The sequence below is a fragment of the Protopterus annectens genome, chromosome 7.part0, assembly GCF_019279795.1.
Source record: "Protopterus annectens isolate FY-2018-M chromosome 7.part0, PAN1.0, whole genome shotgun sequence".
Lineage (NCBI taxonomy): Eukaryota > Metazoa > Chordata > Ceratodontiformes > Protopteridae > Protopterus > Protopterus annectens.
Window position 1 is genome coordinate 1,486,112,050 of NC_056739.1, and position 14,786 is coordinate 1,486,126,835.

General features: G+C 40.4%; 1 protein-coding gene across 2 annotated transcripts in view; it reads left to right on the forward strand.

Annotated features, from left to right (window-relative positions):
* MTMR14 (myotubularin related protein 14) overlaps nt 1-14,786 on the forward strand; it is a 1,239,106-nt gene that overhangs the window by 127,282 nt on the left and 1,097,038 nt on the right. The window lies entirely within an intron of this gene.

Consider the following 14,786-nt stretch of genomic DNA (forward strand, 5'->3'; position numbering starts at 1 on the left):
CATGGCCTCAAGCTAAATGCCCAAAATGCATCATCCCTTTGGAGAGAGTGATGTCCCCAAAAATTATCACATTACTAACAATGTTGTAAGCACACAATCAGTTGTGAGGTGCTTTGGCACACAGGTTGATAGAAACCTGACTTTTGACCACCATGTTGTCTCCATTGTATGGAAAACTTTTTACAAGGCCCACCTCATTAGTAAGGGTATCTCATCCAGGGACAAGGAGGTCATAACATCCCTGCAATCTTCCTTTTAAGAGCCATTACTGAATGCAAAGCCTCTTTTCACATGTGCCTCAGCAAAACACCCTGCCAGTAGACAGTCTACAACCATTTCTGACAAAAAGTGTCAAAGGACTAAGCTCACTTAGTTATCCGAACAGAGTAAAAAGCTTCTTTGTTTCCTCCCTCACTGGCCCCTATAAATTTCAGCACTGGCTTGCTTTCCAGGCTAAGAAAGATCCTGCCTTAAGAAACTTCCTCCACCTCAGAAATACTGGTTATACTTAAAACGCTCACTACAAAGACCACAGCCTTCACTGCAACATAAACAAGCCACTTTGTATGAACAGGTTCTTGACACAAAAACTTCAGCTTCTGTAAAAAGCTCCTCTCATTATCAAACAATATAGTTTAGCAACTCGGCAAATGGATGCATAAATGTACTCTTTGGGTAAGTAGCATAGCCTTCATCAAACTGGTTGGAAAATCCACATACTAAACACTTTCCTAGCTGGATGGCTAAGATCTAATATTGGTTAAAGTCTTCTTGCCCAAGAAGAGGGGCCTATTTAACTAAGAATTCTATTTGCAAAACTGTATTCAGTATACATATTAAATCTCTCTCTTTCACACACGCACACTCATAAAAGGAGCCCCTACTTGTAAAATAGGCAACCTCAGTAATCGTATGACACACACTCACTGAATGAAATTGTGTGGAAGTCAAAATATTTGAAAAAAATAATCATATCAGAGATGGACTCATCCATTCAATTTCCCACCACCAAAAGGACCATCAATAAATTAGCAAACAACTGCTCAGCAAAAAGTAAATCAATAAGAAATCCATAAACTCTCAAGATCATACTACTTACTGGAGTAAACTTATAACTTCCCTCCAATCTAAAGCCATTTGACATTCACTGACAGATATTTTAATTTGTGCAGAAGTTATTCACAGACTGCCAGTTTACTGAGCTGTCACATTAGCACTATGTGCTTACGTCTGAACCAATGAAGCATACCTGTCAATTCCAAAAGAATTAAAGTAGCTTAATAAGAAGGTTCAAAATGAACAAGCAGCAAATAAAAAGGTAGACTCCACAGCTTCCAAAGCAAAATTTATTGTACTGTGCAGCCCGTTCGACTCAGCACGGCCCAGCCACAGAAATTAATAAAAACAGCCAAGTACACCACACAAAAATAGCAGTTGTAGTAAAATCCACAAAATACAATGTGTATTTTGTGGATTTTACTGCAACTGCTATTTTTGTGTGGTGTGGTGGTGCTGCGGTAGCGTTGTCGCCTCATAGTAAGACACTGTCCGGTTCGATTCTCAGCTAGAGCGTCTTCTGTGTGGAGACGTGCGTGAATGGGCGTACCTTCTTTGAAGGTTGTGCATCAGGGCTGGTAACTCGGCACGTAAAAATCAACTACCAATCATTAGCGGACTGGAGTTCCGCTGTGGCGACCCCTAACCGGGAAAAGCCGAAAGACACAAACAAACTTGGCTGTTTTTATTTATTGCTGTGGCTGGGCTGTGCTGAGTCGAACGGACTGCACAGTACAATAAATTTTGCTTTGTAAGCTGTGGAGTCTACCTTTTTATTTAATAAGAAGGTTATTTGCAAGGTTACATGACAGTTCATATTGGAAATAAGCAGAGATATTAAAAAGGCCCTGATTCTTGTAATTATGCTGAAAAGTCTTCCAAGGTAAGTACAATCTTCTGATTTAGTATGGAACCATACCTTTCAATCTTAGAGCAAGAAATCTGGACAAAGCAAAAAGTAAAAGTGGGACACAGGCCCAAAAATAGTTATGCATCACAGACACCATTGAAACAACTGTAGCTGCAAACATTATACATCACTTATAATCTTTCTATCCCATCATTGTCAGTTAAGCATTATATGGCTCATTCAATGCTGCCTTCTTTTGCAACAAAGAAAACCATGTTTTGAAATGAGAAATGCATTAAAAATAATAAATAAAACACATTGCATCCACATCCTGGAACTTCCTACCTGGAAACAATCACAGAGCTTTCAATGAAACTAGGGCTGCTTATTTCCCCAGAATGACAGCTCTCCCTAATTAAGTCTAATGGTATACAATTTACCAGGATCTGAACTATCTGAAATAAATTAAATTATGGCCTGCAAATTGCAAGTGCACTTTGTTTAATAAAACTATATTTCAAAGCCCACTTGCTGTATTTTTTTCAGCAACATCCCAATATCCATTTCCAGGTCACTTTACAAGACGTTGGCAGTGGTAGACTTGGCATCCGTCAGATCCCTACAGGACCACACTCGTACTGCTAGCATTGTCCATTACATGAAAATATCAATCCACTGCAAATGGCAAGAAGCTGTGTCTTAAAAAAATTTACTTTGGGCATGCCTAGTACCAAATTATCAGGTTTTGAAACAAAGAAACATTCTCCACAGTCGTTTAGTTTCTGTCTTTAATAATCATCTACTGTTGCTGCCCTCCCAAAACAAGCACACACATGCACACTAAAACCCCCCAACATTTAAAAGATGACATTGTGCCCACCTGATTTGCCAGTATTGATGATCCACCAAAGCTATGTTTATTGTTGTCCAATCTACCACTGCTTAGAACCCACCAATCACAAAACAGTACTGGGTGCTTTTTTGTTTGTCAGAAAAAAACATACATTATGCTACAGGTCCACAAAGTCAATCCATTACTGACCCATTAACCCTAGGCTGCTGTCTCATTCTTACTCCCTGGAACTGCATTACCTTGGATGACTACTTTTATTTCCTAAGCAAAAGACACAAATTGGGAGATGAAGTGAAAATCCATACAGTTGAGAGGTATGATTTCATATTCAATACAACACTCTCTCTGTCAGGAAAGCTGCAATTTAATGAAACTGTACTTTTAATGTACGATATATTTGTGAGCTAACTTATTTGTGTTCAGTAGGTAGACTGATTGTCATTAGCCTCTTTGTGCTTGTGTGTCTCTCTGTCATGCACACGCACACACTTTTTTCATATACACAAATATTCTGCTTTCATGCATGTACTCACTCACGCCGTACTTACCTATTAACACAAGTAAGTGCTGTCCCTTTCAAAGGCAATGGTGGCAAATCCATACATGAGTTCCTCTTCAGCAAGAACACACACAAAGATTCCTTGGCATGAAATAACGGCACGAACACACACATCCTTCTTTGGCGCAAAAAAAAAAAAATTAAAATAGAAGTGTGCTTTGGCACATGCACACACCAACGTTAGAGTTACAGGTCACAGGCGCGAAAAACACAAAACAGAAAAAGTGTTTTGGGGCATGCATACATCAATGTTGCAGTTAGATGCTGGGGGCCACATGGAAGAGCTCTGAGGGCACGTCTGCTCTACAGCATTCCTCAGGAGAGTCCCTACGAGGGACATCCTGGAAGCTGCTACCTCGAGTTCTGTACACACCTTCACCAAGCATTACCACCTGCCTATCATTTCCAAATTCAGGGCGGGTTTTTGCAACAGCAGTCCTGCAAGGCATACTAGCTAGCCCCAACTCTTCCTGACTGCCTCCACCCTTCTTCAGCTTTGGGAATCTACCAAAGTGTGATGACTGCAACAGTGAAACACGAAGAACCATAGTACAGTTGTTTACACTTACCATAATTGTAGATGTTCAAGTGTATTCACTGTTGCAGTCCTGGTTTCCCTCCCTCCAGCCCCCTTGTCTCTCTTTCTCTCTCCTCTCTGTCTATTACTCACCCCTTTTAGGGGTATTGGTATTTACTTTTTACTGGTGGTGTTTTCCCCACAATAACTTAGCTCCCTATTTGGGGGGGGCTCCTGACATTTGGGGCAAGAAAAACTGATGTAGTGGCGTCGGCTGGCTGTTTTTATACCCCTGACGTCAGTCCAGGAGCGACAGCAACCAACACAGAAATACTACTTGCAAATAAATAACTCCCAAACGCTAAAGGTGGTCTGTCACAAAAACAGTCAATACTAGCAGAAAAAGACAGAAAATCCACCCAAGGATGGCCAATCAACGAAATCCACAAGTGTTCCAATTAAAATGTAGTCCTTTAATACGAATAAAACTTCGACTTGAAAATAAATAAAAAAGCTCGAAACTGTCCCTTGAAGATATCCGATAAGCGCTTTCGACTGTTGTCTCCCTCGGATCGTATAAGACACTAGGGACTTCCATTTCCTTTTATATATGAAAATCTATACTGTTTGACCAATCACCATTGATGAATACTTGGCAACTTCCATTAATTTGCATATAATCAATGCTATGCTTCTGTTTCCCGCCTTTATTGAGTATGTAAATTAGATGTTCCAGTCTTTCATTTTGATTGGATGTATATTGTGTTATTGATGATAATGTGAGCAAAGTGAGTATTACTCTTCCATTTTCCTTTAATTCTCAAGACCAATAACAGGTGGCGCTGTTCTAAATGATGTAGTATCCATAAGTAAATAGAAGCATTCATAAACACTTCGAATATTAAATTAAAGGAAAATGGAAGAGTAATACTTACTTTGCTCACATTGCCATCAACAACACAATATACATTCAATCAAAATGAAGGGCTGGAACATCTAATTTACATACTCAAATGCGGGAAACAGAAGCATAGAGTTGATTACATGCAAATTAATCTTGAGATAAGATAGGATTGGATGTTGCCTTTGCTTGAAAGAGATTGGAAAGTGAACAGTTAGCGTTGCTGTTCTAGCCACACGCTTTCCTGTTTTTGGCAAGGCTTTGGTATTTTACAGATAACATCTGAAGCAGGGATTGGTTGTATTTTTCGAAATGTGATATAATTAAGTTGAATGATACTTATTGTAATTCCATAATTTCAAGTGGTATTATTTTGATTATGCAAGTAAAAATCCATCATACCTGCATAGCATTGTAATGAATAGAAAGTTATATTCACAAATTTCTTCGAAGATTTAATATTTGGAGTGTTTATGAATGCTTCTATTTACTTTCGGTACTACATCATTTAGAACAGCGCCACCTGTTATTGGTCTTGAGAATTAACAGAAAATGGAAGAGTAATACTCACTTTGCTCACATTATCATCAATAACACAATAACATCTAATTTACATACTCAATAAAGGCGGGAAACAGAAGCATAGAGTTGATTATATGCAAATTAATCTTGAGATAACAAGATAGGATTGGATGTTGCCAAGTATTCATCAATGGTGATTGGTCAAACAGTATAGATTTTCATATATAAAAGGAAATGGAAGTCCCTAGTGTCTTATACGATCTGAGGAAGACAACAGTCGAAAGCGCTTATTGGACATCTTCAAGGGACAGTTTTGAGCTTTTTTATTTATTTTCAAATCGAAGTTTTATTCGTATTAAAGGACTACATTTTAATTGGAACACTTGTGGATTTCATTGATTGGCCATCCTTGGGTGGATTTTCTGTCTTTTTTTTTTGCTAACACAGAAATACTAAGTCTCTGGTATTCGGGCCAGCTGAAGGCTACCTGCAAGCAGATAACCCAAGTGTGATGACTGCAACAGTGAAACGAGAAGAACATCTGCATTTATGGCAAGTGTACACAACTGTACTTTTTATTCCACTTTTCAAATAACTAGTTAACTCGAGTTCAGTTCAGCAGTACACTAGCTGTTAACAAATGATACAATGTTCACAACACCGAGACCTGTAGAATGCTGCAATATCTGTGTATGCTATTAATGTGGAGACTTTTCAGGTGCGTCTGCAGTGCCCCAGTGGAGATGATATTGGAGGCAGCGATGGATATCTGCTTTTTCTTGTGTTATTCTTGTAAATTAAGCAGAAGACATTTTTAGGCAGAAAGCATTGTTATCTAAAACTTTGAACTTGATAACATGTCATAATTATTAATTATAGCCTAAATATAGTATTATGGTATATTGAGCATAATTATTATAACAGCATTGTTAAAATGAATGCAAACTGTACGTTTTTTCTAATACATATTCAACATTTTAATTTGAAAGAAAAAAGTAACTTGGAGTACAGAGTTAAAAAAACAGAATGGTCACAAAATTCATTTTAAACAGTGTAGCTAAAATTCTGGCATTCTTTCATGAGTTTTACATACACAGGTGGGATTTGAAGGACTTCTAGAAGGACGACTTTCAGAAGTGTGAAACTTGGGAAGGTATTGAATTCTTCAGAACTGGTACTAGATAAGCAAAATAACATTGGATAGTATTTCAGGGTGTGGGGATCTGTAGAATCAGTGGGGAACCATCACCAGCAGGCTGAAGCTTGCAAGTTGTAGAATGGAAAACCAAAGGCTCCTTTAGATAGGACCCTGGCCATGAAGGAGCTGACCAAAGTTGGAATCTCAGAGCCAAGGTTTACAATAGAACTTGAGTTATGGAGTGCCAAAGGTATGACTTCTATCTCCAGGTTTGATCATAGTATCAGTTCCCAGAATTCCCTAGGGGGTTCTGAGATGGAAATACTTGTTTTTAAATCGTGTCTGTCATCTAATCCTTGAATGTCACCATGCTGAATAGTTATAGAAGTACAAATTTTAGCCTTTTGCCTCTCCCTATTGAATTTTTTTTGAAGTTAATAAGCTTAAATGGTTTGGCATACACCAACATATTCATTGTCTTTGAATTTAGTTTCAGTCAACTAAGACTTATCCAGTGAAGAATATTGTCTAGGCAGTTAGATGCACTAACGTCATGCTTATGATCCAAAAAAATTAAAGGTAAAACTAGATGACAATATTGCAGTTATTGTATTCCTTTCTAAAGTGGAAGCATGTACACTTTGAATAACAAGGGACCAAGAATCAAGCCCTTTAGAAACTTGCAGTTGAACAGGTGACTTTGGGAGCAATTTAAACCTGGACAGTACCTGGTTTGAGGAGGTGACATATGGGCATTCAGCAGAAAGCATCTAACTTCACCTTGGCATTCTTTATATTTTTTTCACTTCATGATACCTTCATGCTCCTGGGAAGAAAATGTTGTAAATACTACAGCCTTTTTATTTCCCTAAATTACGAACAAGAGAAAGAAGAAATTGGAAATATTTATGGAATACTTAAGTGTGCCATGGTTAGAAGTAGATGAGACTCAACAATTAACTGTTAAGGTAGGAGGAGAAGAGATAAAACATTGATGAAGTATAATCAATCTGCAGGTGGGTCTCCAGAAATAGATGGTATTCCTATGGAAGTTTGGAAGCCTGGAGGGAAGAAAGTGATCTAAATCTGGAAGCTTTTGCTTAACAGTATTTTGAAAGGATGGGAAGCACCAACATCCTGGAAGAATGTTGTGGTTGTAATACCTAAAGAGTGTAAAGACCCATCTGACCCAGCTGCATATAGGCCCATTTCAATTTTAATCCATAATTTTAAAGTGTTTATGTCCATATTAACTAAAAGAAGGACCAAGGTATTACCAAAATTGATAGATATGGATCAGTGTTGTGTTGTGGAGGGGAGGCACAATAAAATGGAAGTATTTAGGAGTATGAATTAAAAAGGATTTTATTATGGCAGCTAAGGATATGTGGGAAGAGTCCAAACAAAAGGTGTTGGGAAGCTAATGTTTTTGGATATGGATGGCAAGATACAAGCAGTAAAAATGTTCTTAGTCTCTTTTGTCACTCATCTTGTATATCTGAATAAGACTATGAGGCTTGGGTGTTTAAGTACTAACACAGCAAGCTAGATATCATTAACATTAAACTTGAACTAACTGACTAACACACACACATGGATGCTTACATCTTGAATGCTCACTACAAAATGACACTCTTGCTTGCACGTGCTCAATACTTATATGCACGTGCCTGCTGACGGGAATGCTTCTTAAAGTTGCATCACATACTCTGATCTTCATCCTTCCTCTTTGCTGAGCTGTCTTGCAATAATGATATTTGAATAGGCATGCGGATTATACAGACGATAATAAACAAAACATCCGTGTCCAGGTTGCCATGTATCTAGAACTAGGTCTGGAAAAGCGACCTGATTTTGTAATGTAATAGTTAGGACTGGGTTTAGCAACAGGGAGAGTCCGAGGCGAATGTTCTCTTTTTAGGACTCACAGGGATATTCACAGGAATATGGATATCTGCTGGAATGTCCTCTGGAACTGGAAAATTGGTTAAGTCAGTCTGAGAACTAGAGTTTTTATTACAGGCAAGATGCTGTAACACTGGCTAAGATACCAGTAATAAATGTTTTCAATTCTGCCTAAATTGTATTCCCTGCGATTCCACAATGTACGACCTCTGCTCTTGATGCAAACTTTTCACAAATACAATCCAATCAAAATCTTTTGCTGTCTGCATCCTTGCAGTCTCCCCTTGTAATGGACTGAGCGGTTTGCTGGTCTTATCATAATAGGACTTCTGGGACAGATGCTTTTTCAGGAGTTGAGCTTTCACTGCTTTATTGTTCTTAGCACATGGAACCAACAAATTGCCACTGATTGGTAGTGTGGTTCTGATTTGTCTTGACATTAGTCTCTGGGCAGTTGAACCAAGATGGTTATTACGAGGAATGTTTCTGAGATTCAGGAGATTTAGAAAAACATGGGTATTGTCTCGTTTTGATTTTTTTTAACAGCTGTTTTGCACTTTGAACTGCACATTCTGCCAAGCTATTTGACTGCGGGTATTTAGGACTACTTGTAATGTGAATAAAGCCCCACGTTTCAGCAAATTTTTTTTGAACTGCTGACTTGTAAACTGTGCACCATTGTCAGAAATTACTCTGTGCAGACTACCATGGACAGAAAAATGTCTCCAACTTGGTGATGACTGTATTTAACATTAGGTTAGGACGTAGGTTAATCTAGAACCAATTTGAATGAGTCTACTAACACCAAGTAATGTTGACCATTCCACTCAAAGATCTCTGTCTACTGTCGACCAGGGTAGTTCAGGAATCTGGCTTAACTAAAGTGTTTCTTTTTGTTGATGCTGTTTAGTACTATTGCAAACAACACAATGGACCTTCTGTCTGTGTCTTTTGACAAAGAAGGCCAAATACTAGTCCTCTTGCCCTTCTTTTGGTAGAGTCAGTTCCTGGGTGACCACAATGCAAGATCTTGATGTACTCTTGTTGCAAAGATTTTGGAACAATCACTTTTGAACCTTTCATGATGATAGCATTTTCAGACAAAGTGTCATCTCTGTAAGGAAAATACTGCTGCACTTCTACTGGTAAACAAGATTACTTTGAAGGCCATCCTTGACTGAGGAAGTGGTTAAGCTTCTGAATAATTGGATCTGAAGCTTTGCGAGTTCTAAGCTCATCAAGACACGTGGAAGAAAAATTCCTCACTTCTATGACTTCATACTCGAGTTTCTCGTTTTCATGCTGTTCAGTGTTTTTTTTTTCTGGGCGATCTGAATGAAGTACCAGCAAGGTAAAGAAGTTTGCCTTTTGTATAAACAAGATTAAAATCATACTTTTGCAGTTTGAGCATAATGTGTTGCAATCTAGCAGGAGCTGTGTGCATTGGCTTTCTCAAAATAGTAACTAGAGGTTGATGGTCAGCCTCAATTTTGAATAGGTCTATTGACTTTCTCAGAATAGTAACTAGAGGTTGATGGTTAGTCTCAGTTTTGAATAGGTCGACCATAAATATAATCATGGAACTTTGAACATGCAAACACAATTGCCAAAAGTTCCTTCCCTATCTGAGCATACTGCATCTTGGTTTGGGTTAGAGTTCTCAGTGCATAAGCTACTGGTCTGTCCTTTTCAAGAATGACTGCACCAAGACCAAACTCAGAAGCATCACAGGAAAGAGTTACTGGATGTTCATAGTGTTTCACTGCTGCAGTCATTGCACTTGGGTTATCCTGCTGTCGGGCAGGCCCGCAGTCGGCCTGAGTTTCAAAGTCTTGGTCCGGCGTCTGTTGCTGTCGCCTCCTGACGTCAGTGCGCCAGGGGTATACAAGTAGCAGCCGATGCCATTTTCTTCAGTCTTTCTTGCCGCGCGGTGCCCGAAGCAAAAGCAGTTTGCAAGTGCCGGTCGGCCGACTCCTGAGATTTCAAATTCGATTTCAGAACCGAAGTCTTCAATAAAGGTAAGTATCCCGTTGGGGAAAATTTTTCTTGCCTCAGACCGATGTCAGAAAAAGTTAATAATTGCATTTCTTGTGGGAAGCAAATACCTCATAAGGATTTTCATTCTTACTGTATTCCATGCCTAGGCCCAGATCACAGCGTCACTAGTTGTCAGTTTTGTGCTAGATTTAACAAACGCACTATTAGACGTCTGTTTGATTTTGCTCGCCATTACTTTGGGCGAAAGTTTAATTACACAATGCCGTCGGAACAACTGACGACCGGTATGCATAAAAAATGCAAAGATAAAGATGAGGAAAGGCATCGAGGCCCAAAACTGACGACTAAGCCTCTTCTAGGCCAGTCACCGATTCGCCAGTTTTCAGTTAGGCGCTTTCGCAGCCCCTGACACATGCTACCTCAGAACCACAGGCCGTGTCCGACTCCCATGTGGAGGTGCCTAGGCCTCTGGAGCCTCAAGGTGTTGGGCCTATGGAGAATAACCCTTCAGATGGGTCCGGAGCCGCTGAGCAGGCACCGGCTTCTGAGGGTGTTTTCAGGCCTACTCAACTTACCATTACTACTTGCAGCCAAGGCTAAGCCTACACTAAAGACAAAAAAGCAAGTACAGCATTCACCTGGACAGGCCTCCATGCCTAAAAAACAGATGCTCAAGTTGGCCGAAGACTTGATAACTCTGATCAAGGGTTCCCATCCCCCTCCTGATAAAAGGCCTAGGCAGAATACAGACTAGGATTCCTCTGACCAGGTTTCAATATATTCTGATTCCTCTTCAGACCAGGGATATTCTTTACCCCCTATGAGGATTCTGATGCTGAAGAATCCATTCCTTCAGCCTCTCCTCCTGAGGATTACTCTTTTGGGGAAACTTTACATACCATGAGGGAGCATTTCCAGTGGGAGGGCCAGGATTATTCAGAATCCAAGAAAAGGCTCTGAGACTTTCTTTTGCTACCTCAGCACAGGCTCCTTGCTATTCCGCCAGTGTTGGACATTGTGGATGATGTGTTCTCTGAATAGTTTAAACCCTGATTCTTTACCCCCAGTTTCAGTCAAGCCAGACAGATACTACAGAGTCCCTGACTCGCACAAATTTATTTATAAAAACCCTGTTACAGACCCTGTTGCAGACCCAGAAACTATTTCCCAGTGTCCCAGAGGGGTTGAGGCTTCCACGGCTAAGAATCCAGTTCCCTCTGATAGGGACTCTAGAGCATTAGACAGATGGAGAAAGAAAGTTTACACCTCTGCAACTTTAGCAGTGAGAGCTCTGAATTGCCAGTTTCACATGCTTAAGTATCAACAATATCTACTGTCTCAGTTAAAACAGAAAATGAGTATAAATGCAGAACAACCTGACTATAAGGAAATGCAGGATTTATTGCATGCAGCTGAACAAGTGGGAAAGCATACTTTGCAATGTGGTTTTGATTCATTAGAAGCTTCTTGTAGAGCAGCAGTTACAGGGTCTGTGATTCGAAGGCATGCTTGGTTAAAAGAACAAAGTTTACCAGATCATGTTAAGGCAAAATTATTGGATGCTCCTTTGCAGCACGATAATTTATTTGGTATTAAGGCAGAAGAGGTATTAAAGAAAATGGAGGATAAGGCAAAATCTCTGCAAACAGTAAGGAATTTTAAGGAACAGATCATGTTAAGGCAAAATTATTGGATGCTCCTTTGCAGCACGATAATTTATTTGGTATTAAGGCAGAAGAGGTATTAAAGAAAATGGAGGATAAGGCAAAATCGCTGCAAACAGTAAGGAATTTCTTACAGGTACAGCCACCACGATTTAGCAGAAATTGGCCTACTAAGCATTGGTCCTTTCCAGTGTCAGACTGTCAGGCCACAAAGAGGCAGATCTCAGCCACAAGGTTCTTACAGACCACGACAGTGGGGTGCTTCAAACCCAAAGCAAGGTGAGGATAAGTCACAACCTTACAGGAAATCGTCCCAATGACTTCCCCCTTCCAATGCCAAGCTCTTTCCTTTTGGCAGCTCCCTTAGGGGGGAAACTAGCACTTTTTTCTCAAAACTGGCAAGCAATCACCCAAGACAAATGGGTACTGAATATCGTGTCTCAGGGTTACAAGTTCCACTTTCACACTTTTCCAAGGCTAAAAGGAATGTCAGACCTGCCACAAAATCAATGGGCAGAGGCACAAAAACAAATAACAGCTCTCATGGACATGAGAGCTATTCAAAAAGTACCACAGCAGGAAAAAGGATAAGGATTTTACTCAAGACTCTTCCTGGTACCCAGAAAGGACAAAGCCTGGAGACCCATTCTGGACCTTTCCATTCTAAATACTTACCTGGATGTCCCGAAATTCAAAAGGCTGACACTACAACAGCTCCTTCCCATGTTGGGCAAGAAAGCTTGGCTTGTTACTTTGGACCTCAAAGATGCATACCTGCATGTCCCTATCAGACAAAATTGCAGAAGATACCTCGGATTCATAGCTGGTTCAATGCACTACCAATTCTCTGCACTGCCCTTTGGCTTATCTACTGCGCTTCTTTACCAAGTGCCTGGCACCAGTAATTGCATTTTGCAGACAAAAAGGAATTCAAATATATCCATATCTGGATGACTGCCTGATTCAAGCAGAGAGCAAGGACATTCTTCTACAGCATCTGGCGTTCGTAAAGAGATTAAGTTGCCTAGGGTACACAGTAAACGAAAAGAAATCAAAACTAGTGCCCTCACAAGAGATATTCCTGGGTGCCAGCTTAAATACAACGGCCCAGATGGCTTATCTCACGCCAGACAAACAAGGACAACTGACTCAGTATTTTCAATTGATGGCAACAAAGTCCCAACTCCCTGCAAGAAAAATTCTGCAGGCCTTGGGATTCATGGCATCCTGCATTCTACTAATTCCATATGCAAGACTGCATATGAGGAAATTACAGTGGTACCTAAAAAGTGTTTGGTCTCCACATTCGCACAGCTTGGAGACAGTAATACCTCTAATTCCCTGCCTACAACAGGAGTTTCGATGGTGGGCACAGGCATGTTACCTCAACAAGGGTCAGCATTTCACTCTTCCCACAGCCAGGCTGACTATAACAACAGACATCTCTGATTACGCCTGAGGAGCACACATGGCAGGAAAATGTATTCAGAGCAAATGGACCACAGAACAAATGCCTCTTCACATTAATCAAAAAGAGATGTTGGCTGTACAAAATGCCCTAACAGCTTTCAAGGACCTTCTGTGTATCCAGGACAATTACTATTAAGGACAGACAACACCACAGTGATGTGGTACATAAACAAGCAAGGGGGCACTCATTCTTACCACCTATGCAGGCAAGCCATGACCTTGTGGAACACGGCTATAACTTATCAAGTTCATCTGCAAGCACAATTCCTGCCAGGAAAGATAAATACTCTGGCAGATGACCTAAGCAGAAACATCATGGATCCTCACGAGTGGAAATTAAATCCACAAGTTTTCAGCATGATAATGCAAAAATGGTGGTGCCCGGACATAGATCTCTTTGCCTCCCCACTAAATTGCCAACTACAAAAAGTCTGCACAAGGACTTATCACACACAAGCATGGAAAGTGGATGCTCTTTCGTTCAGCTGGAAAAGCCTAAGAGTTTATGCCTTCCCACCACTGCCTCTCCTTTCAAAGGTACTCCTAAAAGCCAGACGAGACAAACCACAGATGATTCTGATTGCACCAGACTGGCCACGCCAGCACTGGTACCCACTCTTAAAGAACTTAGCTCAAGGACCACCTTGAATTTTGCATCAAATTCCACACCTTCTGACTCCGCAAAACAATCAGATACTGCACAGTCAGCTCAAAACCTTAGACCTGGCTGCATGGCAGATTCTTTAGCCAAGCAGCTGTTATGGATGTCATTTTGGAGACCAGGAGGCCTAGCACCAGGAAATCTTATTCAGAAAAGTGGAAGAGATTCTGTGCCTGGAACCAGGCTCAAAACCTTGATCCTCTGGTCCCTAACATTCCTCAGATACTACAATACTTGACTGAGATGCTGGACAAAGGACTATCCTTCTCATCCATTAAGATTCACGCTTCTGCCATCTCGGCTCATTACAACACAGATCCTCCTATTTTTTTCTCATCCTTTGCTAAAGCAGCACCGCAGAGGGGCTAAAAACATAAGACCGCCCCGGAGAGCACCAACACCAACTTGAGACCTCAATTTTGTTTTGGAAAAGCTCACTTTGCCTCCTTTTGAACCAGCCAATTCTACAGAGTTAAAATATATATAATGGAAAACTGCTCTGCTTCTGGCAATAACCTCAGCACGAAGAGTCTCAAAACTACAGGCACTAATGGCAGTAGAGCCTTTTATCATTTTCCAGCAAGACAGACAGGGCTTCTTTAAGAACAAACCCTTCCTTTATGCCTAAGGTGGTTTCCAGTGTGGCTCTTAACCAATCTATTCACTTGCCAGCATTTTATCCAAATTCCATA